The sequence below is a fragment of the Corythoichthys intestinalis genome, chromosome 20 (assembly GCF_030265065.1).
Source record: "Corythoichthys intestinalis isolate RoL2023-P3 chromosome 20, ASM3026506v1, whole genome shotgun sequence".
Lineage (NCBI taxonomy): Eukaryota > Metazoa > Chordata > Actinopteri > Syngnathiformes > Syngnathidae > Corythoichthys > Corythoichthys intestinalis.
In genome coordinates this window covers 7209154-7235254 of record NC_080414.1, presented here as the reverse complement: position 1 = coordinate 7235254, position 26101 = coordinate 7209154, and the positions used below count along the sequence as shown (strand labels likewise).

At 40.6% G+C, this 26101-nt stretch overlaps 1 protein-coding gene across 4 annotated transcripts in view; it reads left to right on the top strand.

Moving 5' to 3' along the window:
• The window catches only part of myripb (myosin VIIA and Rab interacting protein b), a 226526-nt gene that overhangs the window by 84634 nt on the left and 115791 nt on the right, over positions 1-26101 (top strand). The gene's annotated exons all lie outside the window — the stretch shown is intronic.

The window sequence follows — 26101 nt, the reverse complement described above, 5'->3', positions numbered from 1 at the left end:
AAAGTATTAACACCAGGGGGTGCTAATAATTGTGACACACATTATTTGATGTCAAATAATTATTTCTTTATGTGGGATTTATTCCCTACTGAATGAATGCACTTGTATTGAAGGCTGGATTTTTCTTTTTTCCATTAAGGTCCCATATTATGTGAATTAAAAAAATAAATATTAGAAGCTAAAAAAACACATATTTTTCAGGGGTGCCAATAATTATGGAGCGCACTGTATGTGTGACACAGGAATAGTGCAATACGGTCTTGAAGTGGCATGTTTCTGGACATAAATTTGTTCGGCTACTTGACTAATTAGTAATGTACGATGCATCGGTAATGGCGATAACCGCGATCATCGTCAATATCGTGATCATCGTTCAATAATCGAATGGTAGCACCCTGAATCGTAATCGAATCGAATCGTGGGGTGCCGAAGATGGCACACCCCTACTAGTATGTTGACAGTGTTTTGGTAAATGTGTTTAAATTAACATGTTGCACCAGGATTCACATTTTTTGGGGGCACGGAGTATTCACAGTCAAAGCACATCTGTATACATAGCTTTGAAAACATTATCTGCAGGTGTTTTTTTTTTTTTTTTTTAAATGCCAATTCCCTCTATCCCTCTGCAATTTCCAAACGGCATTCTGCAGAATCCAAATGTAAATCCAATTCTCAATGGAACAGGCCAAATGCTCTCTCTCTTTCTCTCCCTCTCTACCCTCCTCTCCATCACTCTTCCCTCCTCCCCCTCGGCTATCTGTTATTATTCTCAGTTGCACTACTGTGATCCCTCCTGAAGAGTTGTTGTACTCATTGCACATAATCACGCTCTTATTGGCTGAAGTCCTCTCCTAATTAGTAAGACTTGAGTCAGAAAAAAATGGATGTACAGTGGTACCTCTAGTTGTGAAATTAATTGGTTCGGGAAGTAGTGTTGCACCGATACCATTTTTTGGCCCCGGTACCGATACCTGGCTGTGCAGTATCGTCCAATACCGATACTACTGTGAAATTTTTTAGTCCTTCTCAAAAAATTTGCATATTGTGATAAAGTTAATTATTTTCTGTAATGTACTGATTAGAGATGTCCCGATCGATCGATCGGGTCCGATCACGTCATTTTCAAAGTATCGGAATTGGCAAACAAATATCGGCCATGCCTTTTTTTAATATATATATATTTTTTAATTAAATTGTTTTCTAATTGTATTTAACGTAACAGACATAATATGTTACACTCATCCAGAGGCTTTAGTTTAAGCTTAAGGTAGGGTTATCAAAAATATCCCAATAATGGCGGTAATTAATTTATTAAAAATGTGTCACGTTAAAATAATTAACGCAATTATGAGTGCGCTGCACGACCCTATCACTCATTGTCGCGCTCAATCTGTAATTATGCCGTTTTACCTATATAGAGAGATAAAAGGCAGCGCTAAATGAGTAGAGTGAATTTTGGCAGCCTTTGGAGCCTTTTTTTCAATTGGCTAAAGCCTTGCAATACCTCTCCCTATGATTAGAAATATCATGGGAAGCAATGTGGGGAAGCAAGGTGGCAATTGATCTTTGTTTTAACACCTTATGTTATCTCCCAAAGCAGAGAAGATATATCCATTGGTAGCACGACGCACAGTCATGGGTCCACTTCCCATCTTGCATTGGGGCATGGCTGCAGTGTCATTTACTGAAAGCACAACAAATACACTAGATGGCAATATTTAGTCTCAATATACAAAGTCAAAAGTCCTTCTATCCGTGGATCCCTCTCACAGAAAGAATGTTGATAATGTAAATGCCATCTCGAGGATTTATTGTCATAATAAACAAATACAGTACTTATATACTGTATGTTGAATGTATATATTCGCCCGAGTTTTATTCATTTTTTTCTTAATGCATTACCAAAATGTATATGATCGGGGAAAATTATCGGAAATGATTGGAATTGAATCGGGAGCAAAAAAAAGCAATCGGATCGGGAAATATCGGGATCGGCAGATACTCAAACTAAAACGATCGGATCGGGAGCAAAAAAAACATGATCGGAACAACCCTAGCACTGATAAACATTAGACTTTCATATATTTTAGATTCATTACACACAACTGAAGTAGTTCAAGCCTTCTATTGTTTTAATATTGATGATTTTGACAAAAAAAGTCAAGAAAAACCAAAAATCCCTATCTCAAAAAAATTGGCATATTTCATCCGACCAATACAAAAAAGTGTTTTTTAATCCAAAAAAAGCCAACCTTCAATTATATCAGCTATGCATTCAATACTTGGTCGCGACTCCTTTTGCAGAAATGACTGCTTCAATGCGGCATGGCATGGAGGCAATCAGCCTGTGGCACTGCTGAGGTATTATGGAGGCCCAGGATGCTTCGATAGGGGCCTTAAACTCATCCACAGGTTTGGGTCTAGTGTCCCTCAACTTCTTCACAATATCTCACAGATTCTCTAAGGGGTTCAGGTCAGGAGAGTTGGCAGGCCAATTGAGCACAATAATGTCATGGTCAGTAAACCATTTACCAGTGGTTTTGGCACTGTGAGCAGGTGCCAGGTCGTGCTGAAAAATGAAATCTTCATCTCCATAGAGCTTTTCAGCAGATGGAAGCATGAAGTGCTCCAAAATCTTCTGATAGCTAGCTGCATTGACCCTGCCCCTGATAAAACACAGTAGACCAAAACCAGCAGCTGACATGGCACCCCAGACCATCACTGACTGTGGGTACTTGACCCTGGACTTCATTTCCTTCTCCCCAGTCTTCCTCCAAACCCTGGCACCTTGATTTCCAAATTACATGCAAAAAATTGGCTTTTATCTGAAAAAAGTACTTTGGACTAGGGATGTCCCGATCCAGGTTTTTGCACTTCCATTCCGATACCGATATTGTTTTGCACTTCCGATCCGATACCGATACGGGCCGATACCGATACCGACCTATCTTAGCATGTGTTAAAGTTTAAAGTTATTTAGCCTCCCTACTTAGTTGTCAGACCCATGTTGAAAAAGGTTTGAGTACTCTTGATAACAACTAGTCAGGTGAATTAGGTGAGTTTGAATAACACACAACGGTTGGTAACAAGAAACTGACCTGTTTATTCAGTAACAAACACAAAACATTATAAATAACAAACAGAAATGGCATAGTCAGTCAGTAAAACGGGCAAATAATATTGTAAACTGTCTTAAAAAAGCAAAACACACCAACAACCTCGGTGGAAAATCCCACAAATCCCCCAAGCTATTAGATGCTTTTAATGTTTCGTGCATTAGTTACAAAAATTGCATAAAAAGCCTCTCAGGTTTAAATAAATGACTATTTCAGTATCAAGTTGTCATTTTAAAACAGTAAATAAAATACTCAAGTTCCCGTTCTGTATCAGCAGCTTTTAACTACATTCAATTCATTTAATTTTGCGAATCAACTGTTATAATTGCTCCCGTTATTCCAAAATTTCCCTTCTGTCTACTTTCGACTTGTGAAAGTTTTAAAACTGTTTTGAAGATAGATTAAAGTCAAGATTTTGCCGATTTAGGAGTATTTTAGATAAAAAGTTAATTCGGTTCGCTTGGAAGGTTCACAACAGCCTACTAGGGAAGTCTTCTGCTTTAAGATGGCGGCTGTTTACTAACGCATCTGGTTTTCAATACGTCAGTGTTGCTAACGCAGTCGAGTCTGTCGTGTGGCATCTAGTTCTATATACATTTGATATCTATTATCTCCAGTAAAACGACATTGACGTAGTTTGTAGCGGCTGTCAGCAGCAGTCAGGTATTCTTGTGTTTTTTATCCAGCGGCATGAGTTGAGCTAAAGCCGTGAGTTGAGCATTGGCATTAGCTGGGTCTATGACACGCATTATGTTTACTTTGCGGTCCGTTTCTCATTGTGTCCCCGAAGTCCGCGCTGTGTATTAGTTGCGCTTTACTTGACATACAGTATTTCAATAATCGGAATTTGGATATTTGTGAATTGTTCTCGACTCCTCCACGGCCGAATCTCTCAAGGATGTAATGACGGCTGGGCATGTTGTACCGTGGTTCTAAGTTTTGGATGGTGCGTCTTTACTCACGTGAGATAATGGCTCGTCATCCAGAATGAATTCTTCGGCAATGACTCTTGTTATTCCCTGGGCTTTGGGACTGTTGAGTGCCAGTTTGTCACGCATAGCAAAAGTTTCTGCCAGTGTTAGTTGCGTAGGACCTTTCTTTTTGTCTTCGGATTTCTTAACATACTCCTCATATTGTTTGTGGTGGTATTTCGCTAAATGCTTGATTAGTTTGGTTGCATTAAAACTTCTTACAGCTTTACCACTACGCTTGACTTTATTGTGGCATATGTTGCACTCTGCCTCTTCGTCTTTGTCGTCCTTTAAGGTGAAATGATCCCACACAGCTGACATTTTTCCCGATAAAGTCTCTCGGTAAATTGGGAGACGGTAATGTAAATGTAGTGTGTTGAAGGTGTGTCATAAAATGCGGACCGGATTTTAGGGAAACTGAAGCAAAAACTGGAATGGATTATGTAAATCAGTGCGCTGGAAAACCCGGACTGGATTTTTAAAAAATGGATCGGAAGTCTGGATCGGAATTTTTCCGTGTTCCGATCCGATAACGATGCGCATTTTTTTGCCCATATCAGCGTCCGATCCGATCCAAATATCGGATCGGGACATCTCTTCTTTGGACTACTGAGCAACAGTCCAGTGCTGCTTCTCTTTAGCCCAGGTCAGGCGCTTCTGCCACTGTTTCAGGTTCAAAAGTGGCTTAACCTGGGGAATGCGCACCTGTAGCCCATTTCCAGCACACGCCTGTGCACGGTGGCTCTGGATGTTTCTACTCCAGACACAGTCCACTGTTTCTGCAGGTCCCCCAAGGTCTGGAATCGGCCCTTCTCTACAATCTTTCTCAGGGTCGGTCACCTCTTCTGGTTGTGCAGCGTTTCCTGCCACACTTTTTCCTTCCGACAGACTTCCCACTGAGGTGCCTTGATACAGCACTCTGGGAACAGCCTTTTCACTCAGGAATTTCTTTCCGTGTCTTAGCCTCTTGCTTGAGGGTGTCAATAATGGCCTTCTGGACAGCAGTCAGGTCGGCAGTCTTGCCCATGATTGCTGTTTTGAGTAATGAACCAGGCTGGGAGTTTTCAAAAGCCTTAGGAATCTTTCACAGGGGTTTTGAATTAATTCGTTGATTCAGATGATTAGGTTAGTAGCTTCTTTAGAGTACCTTTTCATGATATGCTACTTTTTTGAGATGGGGATTTTTGTTTTTTCTTGACTTTGTTGCCAAAACCATCAATATTAAACTAATAAAAGGCTTGAACTACTTCAGTTGTGTGTAATGAATCTAAAATATATTAAAGTCTAATGTTTATCAGTACATTCCAGGAAAATAATAAACTTTATCACCATATGCTAATTTTTTTAGACTAGTATATTGCGGAAAACACTCAGGTGACTTGAAGTTCCGCTGTAAGACCCCCAATTTGGCCAAATTTCGAAATTGTCCTATATGCATGTGTGATACATCATTGGAAAGCTTAAAATCTCAATTTTCTGGGGGAAGAAATTTTTTGAACAGGAGGGCATTTAAAAAAAATAAAAAATAAATAAATTTAAACAGCAAAACCCTAACTGGAATTGAGAGCATGAGAGAGCAGAATTAAAGATGCCATGATTTTAATGAGATAGTATCTCGTACTTACATTGTTTCGATCCCAAAACTCCATGTAGCATGTATCACCGGGTGTCAAGACACAGATGTGAATGAAAACAGCCAGATTTTGGGGGGATTTTATGGGTGAAACATGGTAATATAACAAGGGTCGCGATGCAGAAATCGCCAACATCAAAGAGTGTTCGAGATTTTAAACGTTTTTTTTTTTCCCTTCAATTTTTGTTTGATTGGCTCAATTATTTGTCATCTAAAATATTGGGGAAAATGCGACCGTAACGAGAGAAAAAAAACAATTAAGCGATAGTTATTAGATATCCGTGACTTTTTTACAGACGCAAATTTTTTCATTGTGACGTAATTTATTTAGAAATTTTAAAATATGTGAGTGAATAATTTTTTTTAAAGTCATTTAGTTATTTAAAAAAAAAAAAAAAACATTAGACATCAATTAATGATTCTAAGCTAAAAATGACAGACATTTCGAATAATAAATACGATTACTTCTTTTTATGGCTGGGTTGAAACAAAAGCGGTTGCGCGACGTCTGTAAGCGGAGGTTTCCAGGGTAAAATGGACAAATTAAAAATAGTTTGGGGGCTTAATGCACCATGAATCTGCTATGGCAGTGTATAGACGTATTGTTCTATCAGACAACAGTTCTTTTGACTTAAAATACAGCAGTTTATTTTAAAGAGAGGTGCAAGAGCAGAAACTGCTTTTTCAGTCTTGTCTGTGTTTTCTGCCATATATCAAGGGTACAAATGATGTGAGCCAGCCAGGAGCTGTGACCATGCAGGAGTACAACAAAACAGTGCACATCAAGACTCTATATGCTTTGTTGAAGGGGCATTGCTTACTATGAAACGATACCCACTATGAAAACAGAAGTGAAACTTATTACAGCCCAACTCTGGTGATTTTCCATGTTACGACCTTGAGCATTAGCTGGTACAAGAGGGAGTCAAATCAGATAAGGCAGTCCACAGATACCCATTGTAAACAGGGATTATTAATTAAATAAAATACACGTTCTCAGTTCGTTGTTTATGCGTCATGTAACATTAGCATACTGTACACTTGAAAAATACAGTAGTGTGCTCATCTAGAAATCGAAATTGTTGAATTGAACAAAATAAGAAAACAAATATTAATAATAAGAGCCTCATAAATGAGTAATTGGAGAATTCTTAAGTCAAAAATGTCTGTAAACACTTTAATCTACTATTAAAATAGCGATTGATTAAGAGACTTGGCTTTTTGCTCTTAAGCAAGCATGGCCATTTGTAAACTGCAGCAATTAAGAATCCCCATGTCACATCAACCACTAACAGCACACACGAGCCAGAACATTTTAGTGGAAAATGAAGACTATCCACCCGTCCCCCGTTTAAGACCCCTAGCTACAAGCGGCCGGGGAACTGTTAAAGGCAAAGTGCAGATGATTAAGAGAGATGAGAGCCGGAGGTTGAGAAGGAGAAGGCAAGAGGAAGAAAGGGCAGCAAGATAGCGAAGGACGTTTCGGTACCTCGCCTGCCCCAATTAGGAAAGAATTTCTGAAAAACATCCTCAAATGCCAAGTCAATTTACACTTATTTTTACTTTTTATGTTGGACCCTCAGTTTTTCAGCTCTTTCATCTGCTTAGAAGTCATATTTTGAATTACTAATGTCCCGAATTTTACACATTTACATTTAGAGCAGCTGTACTCGTCCTTAATCTGCGAAAAAGGATGGTTTTGCGCTAGTTCTATAGGCCATGAGATAATGGAATTATATGCTTCTGTGCGTGTGTGTTTGTGTAAAGTCTAATACACTTAGCGACAACTGTTCATTCCATTTCTTCATTTCATTGAAAAGCGTTACTCCGAACAGATTATTGCATTTTAATATAGGTCACTATAGAAACATACACTAAATGCAAACGCTCATACATGCACACACAGGGAGACAAAAAGTTATTAATTATAGCTAATTGTGACCATTTGTGTACACGTATGTGTGTTGTGCTGCACATCACAGACTCGCACAGTGTGATACAAAGTGACAAGAACAAACTCACACATCGAGTGTGACCCTGTCATGATGCACAACACGATAACTGTTACCTACGAAGCAGTATTTTAATTAAATAATAGGTCATGTTTTTTTGTTGTATGAGCAGGTTTTTAGTTGTGAAGTTAAAAAAAACACACAATTTGACTAAAGTACAAGTGTATTACAGTACATCATATGATATCAAATCTATTTACTATTATGAGCAGTGTTGGGCATGTTACTTAAAAAAAAAAATTAGCTACATCACTCACTACTTCTTCCAAAAAGTAACAGAGTTAGTAACTGAATTACTCTATAGTAAAAGTAACTAGTTACCAGGGAAAGTAACTATTTCCGTTACTTTAAAAAGAACTTGTTGTATGTCAAAGAATTTGAAATTTTCTGAGCAGTATTTGAGTCAGTGGAATAGAGAAGAACAGACAGGTAGTTAACTTGTTAGGTGCTTCAGCAGATTTGAATTGCTTACCACAGATGTCGGCAAAAGCTTTGCCCCGGGACATAAATTACACATTACATGCAGGTTATTTCCTTTAATTTCGACAAACTTGAAATAGTGTCATATCTCCACCTCTTAAAGGACATTTTTTCTTCTGAATGCTCTGCCATCCCGACCCTGTGCATCTGTTTTGCGTGTGTGTGTTTGCCGCACGCGCTGTTCCGGTTTGCTTGTGAAATCACCGGCTCTGATTGGCTTACCACCACACATGACTCTAACCCTCAGCCAATCACAATCACTTCCATCGCATCTCTCGAGGGGCTGCATTCAGGTAGGCTCGTTTTCCCGACAATTCACGTCACCTTCAAAGCGTCTGCCGTCCTCAAGATAGAAGCAGAATTATTGCTGGCTGACAGTGGGAGATGGGAACGAGGCTAGCATCAGGTGTAGCAAACACAGAAACGTTACCAAACTTTGGAAAGCATTGTCTAATTGAATGAGCAGGGACAAACAGCTTGGAGTCAGAAGTACGTGCGCTATTCTCAAACCTGAACGCACCCCAAGTCTTGGATGACAAATCAATAGAGCAGAGAGTCGACTCGACACGGCTGGTAGTTTCTTCAATTTATTCAGAGTAAGTAACGCACCGCTTTTGACCGTCAGTAACGGTAACGGCGTTGTAACGGCGGAAAAAGTAATTAGTTAGATTACCCCGTTACTGAAAAAATAACAGCGTTACGTAACGGCGTTACCCCCAACACTGATTATGAGACGCAACCGTTGTTATTTTCTCGGTTGATTATCATTTTTAAATACTAAACAAACTTTGACAGAAACAAATTACTATGTATGAAAGCTTAAAATGTTTTTATTTTAGCATCCAATAATGGTTAACTACATAAAGTATAGTATAGTAAATGGTTAGCAAGTCTTTTAGCCCTAGACCTTGTCTGCAATTGTTTTCGTCAGCCCTTTAATTTTTTTCCAGTGATTTGGGCGAAAATACCTGTTGGTTTTGCTCATATTTTAGTCATTTCAAAATGTCTTCGTCGAGTTTCGGTATGAAATCTCATACAAAGTTTGTGCTGTTTTAGTTGAGTTACTTATAAAGTTTTCGTCTGTAAAATCCTTTTTTTTTTTTTGTCCAAAAATAAAGGTTTTCAAAAATTTCAAATAGTGCTGTAACAATGGCATACCGCACGCATGCTATTTTTAGACCGTGACGTCGCATCGTAAAGCGGGAGTAGAAGTGGGACATTTTAGACCTGCCCTTGCATAGAAGCAATGGAAAATCTGCTACTTTTCTCCGGTAATCTTTCAAAAACCAGCATGCTGATCACACATTGCTTTTTTGGAACTTGTAGAAACGACTCTAGACATTACGACATATGAAGGATGTTTTCTTCATACGTTTCCCGAAACTAAAAACTCGGAGGAGAAAATGTGAAGACTGAATCAACTTGCGCGGACTTTTAACGCCAGCTCGGCAGTAAACATTTATGCAGTAAACATTTCGTTGGGTTGGCATTGTCTTTCAGAGGACAAAGAGGTAAGCCATTTTGATATCTTTAACTTATTTTTTGGCGTGACGTGCCGTGTGCTGCTTCTGTCTGACAATGAATGACCTAAGAAGAATTAAAATGGTATCTGACTGCCACTGTTACATTTTCTGTTGTAAAAAACAACTTTAGTAAGGGGGAAGTGTAAATAAGTTATAGTATTAAGATTTGTTAACAATGGAAAAAATTAAAAGTGTTCGTTGGCTGTCACCGAGTAGCATTTGCAATCGCTACACAAAGCTAACTAAATTACCCCCAAGAACGGTAAGAGACGTAGGACCACCAGAGGATATATAAGAAAAACAGGGCTGATGATAAAGGATAGCTTGATGAAACAGGAGAATGTCATTGTCAGTCGCGTTGATAAAAAAGCGAAGGCTATGCTTAGGTCGGCTCGTTCTTTTCGTCTTTTTCAGCCTTCGACACTCAAGCCATCTCTTTAACTGAACATTTTTATGTTCTTCCACATCTTTGCCAGTGAATTTGGCACTAGGCACATCATTTTCGGAGAGAATTGGTAGGTTGTGCTCTGTAAACATCTCCTTCGTACACGATTTCCATTCATTTCCTATTAGGGACAACCGGTGGCTTGTCCCTACTTAGCAACAGTAGCTAATGTCATGAATATTAATAAACGGAAGTGACGTGTTGCTTGCGGTACGCCATTAATCGACGAACTCGAGTAATTCGATTAGAGAAAAAAAAATATTCGAATTAAAATTTTTCTCCTTCGAGTAGTCGTTTAATTAAAGTGGCGTTGTAATGGTTTGTTTTGAAAGTGTTTGCATTTAGTTTTATTGATTTGGGTGGATACACTGCCGTCTAGTGGCAACAGTGAATATGACATAACTAATTTCACATGGCTGAATCCATCTGCTCCCTGTTAAGAACAACATAAGCTAAGTTTTTGTTTGAGCTAAAGTTTTTTTTTTTTTTTTTAATGTGTTCGTAATTTAAGTTTATAGGTACAGTGGGGAGAACAAGTATTTGACACACTGTAGATTTTTCTGGTTTTCCCACTTGCAAAGCATGTAGAGGTCTGTAATTTGTATCATAAGTTCTCTTCAACTGTGAGGGACGGAATCGAATACAAAAAAACAGAAAATCACGTATGATTTTTAAATAATAAATTTGCATTTAATTGCATGAAATAAGTATTTGATACATCACAAAAATCGAACTTAATATTTGGTACAGATACCAAACGTTTCCTGTAGTCCTTGACAAGGTTTGCACACACTGCAGCAGGGATTTTGGCCCACTCCTCCATGCAGATCTTCTCCAGAGCCTTCAGATCTCGGGGCTGCTGCCGGGCAACACGGACTTTCAGCTCCCTTCATAGATTTTCTGTCTGGTTCAGATCTGGTGACTGGCTAGGCCACTCCAGGACCTTAAGATGCTTCTTACGGAGCCACTCTTTAGTTGCCTTGGCTGTGTGCTTTGGGTCGTTGTCATGCTGGAAGACCCAGCCACGACCCATCTTCAGGGCTCTCACTGAAGGAAGGAGGTTGTCAGCCAAGATCTGGCGATACATAGCCCCATCCATCCTCCCCTCAATACGGTGCAGTCCTCCTGTACCCTTGGCAGAGAAGCAGCCCCCAAAAAAAGATGTTTCCTCCTCCATGTTTCACGGTTGGGATGGTGTTCTTGGGGTTGTACTCATCTTTCTTTTTCCACCAAACACGACGAGCCGAGTTTAGACCAAAGAGTTCAATTTTGGTCTCATCCGACCACATGACATTCTCCCATTGCTCCTCTGGATCATCCAGATGGTCAGTGGCAAACTTCAGACGTGTCTGGACATGCACTGGCTTCAGCAGCGGGACCTTGCGTGCGCTGTAGGATTTTAATCCATGACGGCGTAATGCATTTCCGATAGTTTTCTTCGAGACTGTGGTTCCAGCTCTCTTCAAGTCATTGGCCAGGTCCTGTTGTGTATTTCTGGGCTGATCCCTCACCTTCCTCATGATCAGTGGTCCCCCACGAGGTGAGATCTTGCATGGAGCCCCAGAACGAGGCAGATTGACTGTCAACTTGAACTTCTTCCATTTTCTAATAATCGCTCCAACAGTTGTTACCTTCTCACCAAGCTGCTTGCTTATTTTCCTGTAGCCCATCCCAACCTTGTGCAGGTCTGTTATTTTATCCCTGATGTCCTTACACAGCTCTTTGGTCTTGGCCATTGTGGAGAGGTTGGAGTTTGTTTGTTTGAGCATGTGAACAGGTGTCTTTTATACAGGTAACAAGTTCAAACAGGTGCAGTTACTTCCGGTAATGAGTGGAGAACAGGAGGGGTTCTTAAAAAAGAACTAAGAGCCGAAATATTTACTAGTTCGTAATGTATCAAATACTTATTTCATGAAGTTAACTACAAATTTATTATTTAAAAATTATACAATGTGATTCTCTGGATTTTTGTATTAGATTCCATCCCTCACAGTTGAAGAGAACTTATGATACAAATAACAGACCTCTACATGGCTTGCAAGTGGGAAAACCAGCAAAAGTAGTAGCCCAAATTGCACGTTATTAGTTGGCAGGCACCTTACATAGCATTCCAATCCACATCTGTAATCTCAAATCTCAAGGCACCTCTGGGTCCTTATAGCAACATAAGTTTATCTTGCAATACTTTGGTTTGTTTGCAGCTTTTACCAAGTAGCTCAGAAGAACCCTGCTGGCCCAATATTTTAGTTTAGATGAAAGAATGAGACAAAACATAAAGCCCTTTCAGGAACTATTTAAGTATTCACATCTATTTTTCTCCACCTGCCTGCATGTTGCATTATGTATTATAGAATCCTTGAAGGAATAGTCTGCAGTTGTATGTGTTGTTATTTCCTCGTACACCCCTGGTAAACTCTCCGGCTGCCTCCAGACGTGAACTTGCTGCTATGAGAAGTAGGATGGTCTTTTTTGGTCATCCTTTAGGGAGTATTTTTATCAGCACCAGCAAGCAAGACTGCGCTCTCAGAGGGAGGCTGTGCCCTACAGCACCACTAAGCAGCCGCCGCCCACGTCTCAACTTTAATAATTTACATGTCTGTGTCTCTCCTCTGTCCCATCGTTTGCTTGCCTAGTGTATTTACTCTAAGGCTATTTGCACCTGCTTGGATGGAGGGAAAACAAGCAAACAATGCGGCTCTTCAGGTTCCGCTGCAGCCTCCGGTGTGCAAATTTGCCAAACAAGTAGAATTTCATATTGGCTCAGTCACGGCAGGTTGACAATGACCACCAATGATGCCATTAACTCTTTAGTGGAAATGGGATCTCAGCTATTGTGACTGGAAAATTCAGGGGGGACAGACAGAAACACAAGAGTACAGCACAGAATAGGGAATTAGTGGACTATGACAGGAAAAGCTTGGGAGTCCAGTAGGGGTGTGACATATCGAAAAGGTGATTATATCACGATACTTTGTAGCCCAAAAGGTTATCGATACGCTCCTACCAAGAACTGGTTTATCGTTTTAAAAAGGTGACACATCGACTACTCGACCGCAACGCTAGTGTGGGTAGATCGTGGCATCAAAATAACACATATGGCGTAAAACACAGACAAGACTGAAAAAGCAGTTTCTGCTGTTGCACTCTTTAAAAGAAACTGCAGTATTTTAAGCCAAAACAACTGTTGTGTTTGATAGAACAATATGTCTATATGGTGCCATAGCACATTCATGGCGCATTCCGCCCCCGGACTATTTTTAATTTGTCTGTTTTACCCTGAAAACCCCCGTTTACAGACATCGCGCAAACACTTTTGTTTCAACCCAGCCATAAATGACTTAGCTTTTTGGAAAGACTTTGGATGACTCACCGTGACCACAGTGTACAGTGATCCCTCGTTTTTCGCGGTTAATGGGGACCAGAACCTGCCGCGGTAAGTGAAAAACCGTGAAGTAGTGCTGCCCAATTGTTTGGGGTGTTTTTGTGTGTGTGTGTTCAATGTATTTATTCAGATTTAGCATTGGAAAGGGATACATTTAAGACATGTTTTTTCACTTTTTTCCCCCAAAGTATGATTTGAAAACTTATAGGCTATGTTTATTTTAATAAATGATTTTTAAGCACTTCAAATGTAATAATTATGATCCGTTTTAAACAACTGTCCCACCGAATCATTGTTAAACAAGAATAAAGAACTGTAGTAGAAAAATGCTTGGCTTTATTAAATGCTTCTGTTTATCTACCTTAGCTGCGACTCTTGGAGTGACATGTAGAAATTACAAACTCCTCATGATCACTTGTGGCGTTTTTTTGCCACAACACAACAGGTCCGGCTGTCTTGAAACTCTCCCCACACACACATTAATTCCAGCCCGCGCTTCCTTGCCGCAGCAACTATTTAACAAGTTAAACGATGATTGACAGGTGTGAAGTCGCTCCTCTGGCAACATCAAAGAAAACCAGCTTTCAACATCGTTAACTTTAATCAGCAAGTGCCGCAGTGACTCAAGACCAAAGAGCTGAGAGAGGGAGGGAGGGAGGCTATGCGACTTTTGTGGATTAAGAAATGAAAAAACTATCGCACATCCTTGCGATGGGACTATCGCGCATGCGCACATCGCGATGTCGATGTTTAAACGATATATCGTTCAGGCTTACCGTCAACTGATCGTGAAATCAATGGTTGGGTGTGAAAAGAGTGACAAATTAAATGACTGGGCTAAAGCTTGAAATCAAGAAGGTGAGAATAGGCTTAGAAATAAGGATATAATGACCGCAAAGGTTAGATGTTTTAAAAACAAAGTTACTAGAGTGCATGCCAGGCAAGAGATAGAACTAGGAATGATATAATATAGAAGGACGGCCTCGGATGGCAAAGCTTAACTGGATAACTAAACAAGAAAAGACAAGAAGATGAGAGGAAAAAAAGGGAAAACATGTTTTTGTAATGTAGATCCAATTTAACGAAACCTTAACACCACAGAACACTTCATTAAATACCCCTGCAAAAAGATAATAGATACTTCAACATAGAGATCCCACACAATTAGACTAAAGTGATTGTGTCACACTTATCTGCACTTTTACAGGCTTGATGGCATCAGTCAAACTCTGGTGTAATATATTTAATAATGCAACATTTTGTTTCCCACACACAAGGCAAGAGAGGTGACTATCTAATGTCAATAGAGTACAAATACTGCTATTATTTGATCGACTGTTTTGACAGTCATGCATTACTGTGCTCTCAATGCCAGTGTACTTTTACTTTTAAATCAAATGCAGCAAAAGTAAAATCCTATTTTTGTTATCCTGCCAGGCGCAATCATAGGAAGCAGTGTCGCTAATCCTATTCTCTGCCTCACAAATATCCACCGTTACCGCAACCATCCTGGTCGCTATATCATTCTGTGGAGATGATCGTAATTCCAGGTGGTGGCAAAGTCAACCGTGACGGAAAATGCACACTATGCACACTGAAGATTTAAGATTAGACAATAGAGGTGTTTAGCTTTGACTAAAATCCCATTTAAAAATGCCTTGCTCTGATTTATTACAACATCGCCTGAATCCGAAGCATTTTGGCTGTATGAAAGGCGTTGCTCAAAGCTAATTGGCTGTCAAGTTCCGAGCAATCCGTCTTTGTCCTTATTGTGCTTCACCGAGAGTTTACGTGTCGATTCCTGCTTTGTTCGTGCTCCTTCCTGTTAGGCCCCCTGTGCTCTATGATAGTGGAGGAGGGTGATAAATCACTGCTGTCCAGGTAAACAAGCGGGCGTGTGCTCACAAACACAAAGAGAGGCTGTTTATTCTTGCGGGTATTAGAATTTTGACATTCATACTATTCAAACTAAGGGTGTGACAATACAGTGTAGGAAATACAGTGGGGCAAAGAAGTATTTAGTCAACCACCAATTGTGCAAGTTCTCCCACTTGAAAATATTGGAGAAGGCCTGTAACTGTCAACATTCAATTCAATTTCAATTCAATTTTATTTGTATAGCCCTCAATCACAACAGAGGTCTCAAAGGACTTTACAGAGGCAATATGATACACAATTAGAAATGAAGCAACAAAGATGAATAGATACAGTTCAAGTCCTGGGTATCCCCTATCCTTAAGACCCTCCATGCCGGCAAGGAAAAACTCCAAAAACTCCAGAGTCAATTGGGAGAAAAATGAGAAACCTTGGGGAGTACCACAGTCAGGAGAGATCCACTCCCAGGACGGATAGACAGGAACCCCAGAACGGCTAATGGAAATTAGCAAGCGAAATTATAGTCCGTAAAAATACAGTGGAGTAAAGGAGCAAGAAGAGGTCCCTCTAGTCAGATGAGACGGGGGTAGCAGCGAGGACGTCTATCCAGCCAGGGGTCCGGACAGTCAGGAGGCTGCAGCTGAAAAATAGCCCCTCCCCAAAGGGGAGGGGGGAAAGGGGACACCGGGTGACTAGTGATGAAGAGACTAGACAACTAGATATTAACATTGGAAAATAGAAATAAAGTAAGACAAGTGGTAGGTAGAGTAAGAAAAGGAGATAGAACTCAGCGGCTGTACTGCCCCCCAGCATTATAGCTTCTAGTGCAACTTAAACTGTGAGTCTATTCCGACTTCAACTAGCCTAACTATAAGCTTTGTCGAATAGGAACGTTTTTAATCTAATCTTAAATGTGCAAACTGTCTCGGCTTCTTTAATACTAGCTGGAAGCTGATTCCATAAAACAGGGGCTTGGTGGCTAAAGGCTCTAGCTCCGACAGTACTTTTATGAACCCTGGGAACTACCAGTAGACCTGCATTCTGAGATCGGAGTGTTCTGTTGGGGCGGTATGGAACCAGAGCATCGGTGAGATAAGATGGCCCCAACCCATTAATGGTCTTAAATGTAAGAAGGAGTATTTTAAATTTAATTCTAAACTCGACTGGAAGCCAGTGAAGTGCCTGGAGCACAGGGGTGATGTGCTCTCTTCTATTGGTTCCTGTTAAAAGTCTTGCTGCTGCGTTTTGGACTAGCTGAAGACCTTTTAGAGAGCTTTTAGGACAAGCTGCAAGTAGGGAGTTACAGTAATCCAATCTCGATGTAACGAACGCGTGAATTAATTTTTCTGCATCGCTTTTAGATAAAATATTTCTAATTTTGGCGATGTTGCGCAGGTGAAAGAAAGCCGTTCTACAGGTTTGTTTAATGTGTGCTTTAAACGATAAGTCAGGGTCAAATAAAATTCCTAGGTTTTTAACTGTGGCGCTGGAGGCTACACTTACATTGTCCAGAGTGACTATCTGGGCAGATAAAGAGTCTCTAACACTTTTCGAGCCTATTATAAGGACTTCTGTCTTTTCAGGGTTAAGTAGAAGATAGTTAGTGCTCATCCAGGTATTTATATCTCGGACGCAGGCGCTTAGTTTTTCTACTTGCCTGACCTGCTCAGGTTTAATTGATAAATACAGTTGTGTGTCGTCAGCGTAACAATGAAAGTTAATGCTGTGTTTTCTGATGATGTTACCTAGAGGAAGCATATACAGCGTAAACAAGATGGGCCCGAGGACAGATCCTTGCGGCACACCATAACTAACTCTAGAGTACGATGATGATTGCTGGTTTACATTGACAAACTGGTACCTATTAGATAAATATGATTTAAACCAGCAGAGGGCTGCTCCTCTAATGCCTATGTCACATTCTAATCTCTGCAATAAGATATTATGGTCGATTGTGTCAAAGGCTGCGCTCAGGTCCAGCAGAACCAGGATCGAGACTAATCCAACGTCAGCGGCAAGTAACAAGTCATTAGTTACTTTAACTAATGCGGTTTCAGTGCTATGATGAGCTCGAAAGCCAGACTGGAACTGTTCAAATAAACTATTGTCCTGTAGGTGCTGACAGAGCTGTTTAATTACCACTCTTTCAAGGACTTTGGAGAGAAATGGTAAGTTAGAAATAGGTCTATAATTGGCCAGAATATCAGGATCAAGAGTAGGTTTTTTCAAGAGCGGTTTAATAACTGCATATTTAAAGGACTGCGGCACGTAGCCAGTAACTAATGAGGTATTTATTATATTTAAGATAGTGTCAATAGTTAGAGGCAGGGTCTCTTTAAAAAGTTTGGTTGGGATTGGGTCAAGGAGGCACGTTGATGGTTTGGAGGACATTATAATTGAAGTTACATCAATTTGGTCTACAGTGGTAAAGTTATTTAATATTTTAGAGGGGTTTATAGGAGATTCCGAATTCTTTGTCTGCACTTTATCAGACCTAATAATTGGAAGTGATTCATTTATTTTATTTCTAATAGTTGCGATTTTATTGTTAAAAAATTTTAGGAAGTCATCACAGCTAAGGGTGGTTGGGATATAAGGTTCTATTGAGGTGTGACTGTTTGTCAGCCTTGCTACAGTGCTGAACAGAAACCTAGGATTATTTTTGTTTTCCTCTATTAAGGATGAGTAATATCTGGTTTTAGCCGTGCGCAAGGCCTGCTTATATGTCACTAAGCTGTGTTTCCAAGCAGAGAGGGTGTGCTCTGTGTTGGAACGGCGCCAAAGTCTTTCTAATTTACGTGTCGATTGTTTAAGAGAGCGTGTTTCAGCATTATACCAGGGAGATGCTCGTCTCGGCTTGACAAACTTTAATTTGGAGGGAGCGACGACATCTAGGGTGGTACGAAACGTAAACAGAACACGATCAACAAACTCGTCATTAACAGCAAGGCCGGACATCACTCCTTCATAATTAGATGACATGGAGGCAAATATAGGCTGAATTATCTGTTTATACTCTGAAACAGAGTGATCACCTAATGTCCTTTTCATCTGAGTTCTAATCACTGGTGGTGGATTATCTTGAAGCACAAACCGAAAGGTAATTAGAAAATGATCAGACAGTACAGGGTTGTGGGGATGGACACTAAGATCACTAATCTCAGTACCGTAGGTTAAAATCAAGTCCAGGGTGTGCTTGTGACTATGAGTTGGTTTATTTACATTTTGAATGAAGCCAGTCCCATCTAGTAGGTCATTAAAGGCCTTACCAAGGGAGTCACCTTCATCGTCAACATGTATATTAAAATCCCCTACAATTATAATTCTATCCCAGCTTAGCAAAATACTAGATAAAAAGTCAGAGAAATCTAACAAAAACTGTGAGTAGGGACCAGGGGGACGGTAAACCACTATGAACAGAACTGGTTTTTGGTTCTTCCAGTTAGCGTCTATAATTGATAGTGCTAGACTTTCAAAGGAGTTATAAATGTAATTAGCTTTACTTTTTGGGCTCATACCTAAACAAGAGTGTGATATTACTGCCACCCCCCCTCCACGGCCCGTGCTTCTAGCTGTGTGAAAATTCACGTGACTTGGGGGTGTGGATTCATTAAGTCTAACAAAGTCATCCTGCTGAAGCCAAGTTTCAGTCAGGGCCAAAATATGAATATTGTAATCCCCAATTAAATCATTAACTAACAGAGATTTGGGCGAGATTGACCTGATGTTTAATAATCCGCATCTTATATATTTATTAAGAGCTAATTTATTTTCACTGCTATCAGGGGCTATATGTATTAAATTCTTTGGTCTCGTTCCTATAGTACTCGGTTTTCCCCTGTTCACTATACGAGGCACGGACACAGTCTCTATCTTCTGTCCTGAATTTTGGATTTGTGACAGCTCGGAAAGAGGCGAGTGGTCACTACTAACAGTGTTATGTTTTACACTACAACACTGCGCCCGGGCCCCCACTCTCAAGTGTCACTTTGGGAGACTTAGTTTGGCGGCCAAATTTCGAGTTAAGAGAGCAGCACCGTCCCAAGTCGGATGAATGCCGTCTCGGCGCATGAGCCCGGGCTTGCCCCAAAACGCGTGCCAGTTATCAACAAAGACTATATCGTTTTCTGGGCACCATCTAGACAACCAGCGGTTAAATGATGAGAATCTAGAGTACATCTCATCATTGACCAAATTAGGCAGAGGACCAGAGAAAACTACGGTGTCCGCCATCGACTTAGCAAGTTCACACACCGAGGCTACGTTTAATTTAAGCACCTCAGACTGTCTCCGCCGGGCGTCGTTACCGCCTGCGTGAATCACGATACGGCGGAACCTCTTCCTACTCTGCTTTAAGAGTCTGAGGTTTCCTTCGATGTCACCGACTCTGGCCCCTGGGTAACACCTGACAGACACCGCCGGGTGCTTCACGTCTCTAACTATGGAGCTTCCAATTACGAGAGTGTCTGGTTCAGCCGGTGTGTCGCTGAGGGGGGCAAACCTATTGCTGACGTGAAGCTGCTGGTGCACTAAGGTTGTGCGTTTACCACTGCGCTTCCCCCGTACAGTCACAAATCCCTCCTTAATTTCCCCCGGCTGCACGGGGCTCGCTGGGGGGCTAACTGCGCTAGCAATCCTACTACTGCAAGCACGACCTGCCACTACCTGGCTATAGCTAGGACTAGCTTTCGTCTCTAGAGTGCAGAGCCGTGCTTCTAGCTCAGAAACCCTGGTCTCCAACCCTGAGACTAAGCTACACTTCCTACAGCTACTACTGTCCTCGACGAAGGAGCCAGGGTGCTCGCTATACATACAGCACACTGAGCAGAAAAGACGGGAGGACGAAGGCAGAGGGCTAGCCATAGCTCGGATAAGCTAGGCTAGCAAGATAGAGCTAAAGAGGAGAGGAGAGGAGAGTAGTTTTAATCCACGATCTGTCCGATCGTGGGATAAAACAAAATAAGGAGCACTAGGAGAGCCGAACTAGCCTAGGATCGATTCTCCGATGTGTCCGTTGGATAAAACAAATTGAGGAGCACTAGGAGATTAGCGACTAGTAGCAGCGCTAACAAACAAACGATACACTCACCGGATGTGACGTCACAGGAAACAGGAAACATGGGTAAACCTCAACTATGAGAGACAGAATGTGGGGAGAAAAAAAACAGAAAATCACATTGTTTGATTTTTAAAGAATTTATTTGCAAATCATGGTGGAAAATAGGTATTTGGTAATACCAAAAGTTCATCTCAATAATTTGTTATGTACCCTTTGTTGGCAATAACGGAGGCCAAATGTTTTCTGTAACTCTTTACAAGCTTTTAACACACTATTGCTGGTATTTTGGCCCATTCCTCCATGCAGATCTCCTCTAGAGCAGTGATGTTTTGGGGCTGTCGTTGGGCAACACGGATTTTCAACTCCCTCCACAGATTTTCTATGGGGTTGAGATCTGGAGACTGGCTAGGCGACTCCAGGACCTTGAAATGCTTCTTACGAAGCCACTCCTTTGTTGCCCTGGCTGTGTGTTTGGGATCATTGTCATGCTGAAAGACCCAGCCACGTCTCATCTTCAATGCCCTTGCTGATGGAAGGAGATTTTCACTCAAAATCTCTCGATACATGGCCTCATTCATTCTTTCCTTTACACAGATCAGTCGTCCTGGTCCGTTTGCAGAAAAACAGCCCCAAAGCATGATGTTTCCACCCCATGCTTCACAGTGGGTATGTGGTTCTTCGGATGCAATTCAGTATTCTTTCTCCTCCAAACACAAGAACCTGTGTTTCTACCAAAAAGTTCTATTTTGGTTTCATCTGACCATAACACATTCTCCCAGTCCACTTCTAGATCATCCAAATGCTCTCTAGCAAACCGCAGAAGGGCCTGGACGTGTACTTTCTTCAGCAGGGGACACGTCTGGTAGTGCAGGATTTGAGTCCCTGGCGGCGCATTGTGTTACTGATAGTAGCCGTTGTTACTGTGGTCCCAGCTCTGTGTAGTTCATTCACTAGGTCCCCCCGTGTGGTTCTCGGATTTTTGCTCACCGTTCTTGTTATCATTTTGACGCCACGGGGTGAGATCTTGCATGGAGCCCCAGATCGAAGGGGATTATCAGTGGTCTTGTATGTCTTCCATTTTCTAATAATTGCTCCCACAGTTGATTTCTTTACACCAAGTATTTTACCGATTGCAGATTCAGTCTTCCCATTCTGGTGCGGGTCTACAATTTTGTCTCTGGTGTCCTTCGACAGCTCTTTGGTCTTGGCCATGCTGGAGTTTGGAGTGTGACTGACTGAGGTTGTGGACGGGTGTCTTATACACCGATAATGAGTTAAGACAGGTGCCATTAATACAGGCAACAAGTGGAGCCTCGTTAGACCTCATTAGAAGAAGTTAGACCTCTTTGACAGCCAGCAATCTTGCTTGTTTGTAGGTGACCAAATACTTATTTACCACTCCAATTTGGAAATAAATTCTTTAAAAAACACACAATGTGATTTCCTTTTTTTTTTTTCACATTCTGTCTCTCATGGTTAAGGTTTACCCATGTTGACAATTACAGGCCTCTCTAATCTTTTCAAATAGGAGAACTTGCACAATCGGTGGTTGACTAAATACTTATTTGCCCCGCTGTATATCTTGCTCATAAAGTCTTCGAAGCAGGCAATCCTTGGCTGGATTGCTACATTTCTCTTTTAGCTATCTGTTGATACTTTTTCTCGGAGTTTATTGAACTTCCCCGACAATAGTGTAATGTCAAAAATATGATGGCCTTATGACACTGCCACTGTCAAATAAAGTGTTACCCATAAACCCAAATAAATCAACAAATACGCCGCACTGGATTATAAGATGCATGATTCAAAATGAATGAAAAAGGTAGCGGCTTATAGTCCAAAAATTACGGTATTTACTCTGCAGTGAATCCTATAGAGAATGACACCCTATGTGACTACTGTTGTACGATTAAATAAAATATTAATGAATTAGAAGGAAATATATGTCATGTTTTTTTCTCCTACAGAAACCATATTAAAACAAAAAAATTATTTCCCTCCCCCATCTTTTTCCATTTTCAAACCTGTCTGAAAAAGCTCAAGGGAGCCACTAGGGTAGTGCTAAAATGCCGCAGGTTGCTGACCCCAGGCCTAGTCACTGCATTCCATGTCTATTATCGGTTGACGATCCTCGGTACAGCAACTGACCGGCACGTGCCACGTGATCCATGTGATTTTGTGGCTGGCAGTGCTCAGGCTAGTGATTGGAAATCTCATGATTCTTAAAGCGGTTTATGCTGTAAAATGACTAGAGGGTCAGAACAGAAGCGGAAAAAAACCTTTGGTTTTAATGTTCTTTAGAGGGATTGGAAGGAAAGACTATTTGCCACTGTCTGGCAAGGACTTACCCTCCCTTCCATTTATAGTGCCATTATAATATTGATGTTCTTTCACGTTGCTAAACCATTTCAGCCTTTCCCATGTGTTCCAGCAACAGCTACGGTATGCTTTTCAGACCGTTTACGTTGCTTTTGAAGGCTGTGTTACTCCAGATGGGCCCATGAATCCAGATGATAGATGTATAGACCTCTTGACATTCGGGTGGGAGAGCTTAATCCTATTCAAAGCTTTCTAATGGAAATGATAAATCATGGATTATTAATGGACTACAAGAAATGCATTATCTAGTATTCACTAAATGCTGGTAAAGTCACAATTGTAATAGGCAGTTAAACTCCTTTGGAAATTAATGTGATGGTACTTTTCCTATTTTCCCCCCAGAAATGGTTGGACCCGATGAGATAATTATTTCAATGCTCATGAAATATTTACTCTTAACAATGATTGCTAGCATTAAAGTCGAGTTGTTGATAATTGATTGCATTTAAGACATGTTTTAGTGATTGATTGCCAGAAAAATATAGATAGACATGTTTTGCTCTCAATAAAACTGCCTTGTCAGTAGGCCTGAACGATATTGGGAAAAACTATTGTTGCGAGTTTTTGGGGGGTTGCGATATTATATTGCGATATTAAAAATATATATATATATATTCTTGATTCACCTCAAGCTGTGTGCAGACCAGAGGTTGCGCTAGACTTTTTCGTTGTCTGTCATTTTGACTGACAGTGTCATAAAAATCCGGTCATAATCTATTTTTACCCGTCACTTACATTTTTAAAATGATAATAATGACATATTCAATAGTATTTAGTTTTCATTCATTTTTAATTAATATTCTGTCCGAACAAGCTTAACAAGAGGCAAACAGACAGTGGAGTGCACCAATCAGCGACGGGCAGACGTGCCGTTAGCAAAGCAACGAGGGCAGTAAACATACGAGGAGAACGGAGTTTATTCAACATGGCTAGCGCGAGACAGACTGTTGTCAATGACTCGTGTCGATGTGTTTTAGCTCATTTAAAACTGAATTTACCGCACATTGGAACATATTCTCGGCTCTCCCGTTCGCAATCCGTGTTGTTGTAGAGACGACTTTCGGCGCGCAAGAGTGACGTTGCTCGTGAAGAACACGTCACGCAAATAAACAAATCTGATTTGTCGATTGATTTTGTACCTACTCGAGAGGCTGTGTCCCAGACTTTTCTCTCAGTGTTTGAAAAATACAGGGAGAACAGTCTGGCCGTGCCAGGCAAACACTCAGTTGCCTTGACATTTTTCCGAGTAAGGCCAACGACGTCATGCATCAAGAGAGACAATAGCTAATTAATATGCTCACTCGCCACCCTGTGGTCTGGGGTGTGAATTGCAACCTGTCAAAATGACAGATGGACTTCAGTTTTTTCCGTCACCGTTTTAAAAAACCGGTCAACGACGGAAAATATTCGGTTAACGCGACCCCTGGTGCAGACGCATCCTTCTGAGCTCTCTCACGAGCACCTTATCTCAGCCGATAAGTGCTCAGGGCCAGCCTGGAAGCTCGACTCCCAGTATGGCTCGAAAAAATCTGAAATCTGAAGAGCTGGATGAAATAAAATCCTCCATCCAGAAAAAAAAACAAAAAAGAAAAGCTCATGTAATGTGATGTATGCAACTTTACCATGTTTGATTGTGCGTCCTTGGCTGTAGAGGGACGGGTATTGATAAGCATACGCTTCTCCCGTTCGCCCTTGTCTTTCTTCGGTTCTTTCTTTTTTGGGCCTAATCATATCACATTTTGTAATTGTCAATAAACATTTCATTCATTCATTCAAATATCTTGCTCATTGAGCTGCATGACGCGCATGTTGGGCTTCTGTGGTCAAAAGGCGTCCTGTTTCTGTTCTGCCCTTATCTGCCCATTGTCTTGGCGCTGCAAATTCTAACCATATGAAGTCCACCCGTTCATAATATCAAATATATTCTGCTTGTTTTTCTTAAACTATGATATAAATGCTATTTGATTTGCTGTATATTGGGTGTGTTAGAGTAATACAAACAGTCAAACAGTAAATACGAGAATAGATGCCATTCCCTCCAGCCATCATGAAAATTTTTCCACCCTCAAAAAGTTCCAGCCGCTTCATTTTTTTTTTTTTTAGATCCGCCCCTGTTTATAGCTCTTACTGTCGTACATGTCTTGATATATTTGAACCATGCAATGGGTTCTAGTTCCAGTCTTTGACTTAAGTTTTATTAGAAATTACCAATAATTAGAACAATATGCCGATGTGTCTATACTGCCGCGAGACTTCAAACGGTTTGCACGCACTAATTTGCATGCGTTCGCTCACCAACATGCATGCTTGCGCATCGCCCTGGGCTTTTCTCTCATTGCACCTCCTCTGCAGTTTCGCAGCATTTAAAATGAGGCTTTGCTGCAGTGAGGCCAGCCTGTGTTTCTCAGCCATTTTCCGCTTGAGTGATGAGTTGTTTGAACTCATTACTTTTAAAAGAATGTGATGGTATTAAGTATGCGTTAAGTCCTCAGACTCCTGGGATGAGCAGCTCTGTGCTGGCCAGCTTCCCATATGCTTGTCCCTTCGCGTCCATCAACTTAAGTAAAAAAAATTTATAAGATACTGTACTCTGACCACGAAATTGAGTCAAGGCAGCTGGACTATGATTGGATGTAGAAGACATTTCACTTTTAATCCCATCAGTTTCAAACCATTAGTCATTCGTGTTCATAATTTGGAAATTCAAGTCTTGTTCTAAAAGTTCCCTTTTAGAAGAAGCATCTGTGTGATTGTAAAAATTATCAGTTGGATGACTGAGGACCTCAAGAGAAAAATACTCATCCTTCATTTATAACAGTTGTAGGGTCTGATAGGAAAACATTTTTAATTAATTAATTTTTTTTTTTTTTTTTTTTTTTGCTCCTGATTCAATTCCAATCATTCTCGATCATTTTTCCTGATCATATACATTTTGGCAATGCATTAAGAAAAAAATGAATAAAACTCGGACGAATATATACATTCAACATACAGTACATAAGTACTGTATTTGTTTATTATGACAATAAATCCTCAAGATGGCATTTACATTATTAACATTCTTTCTGTGAGAGGGATCCACGGATAGAAAGACTTGTAATTCTTAAAGGATAAATGTGACCTTGAATATTGTGACTAAATATTGCCATCTAGTGTATTTGTTGAGCTTTCAGTAAATGATACCATAGCCATTTAACTTCTGCCCAAATGCATGATGGGAAGTGCA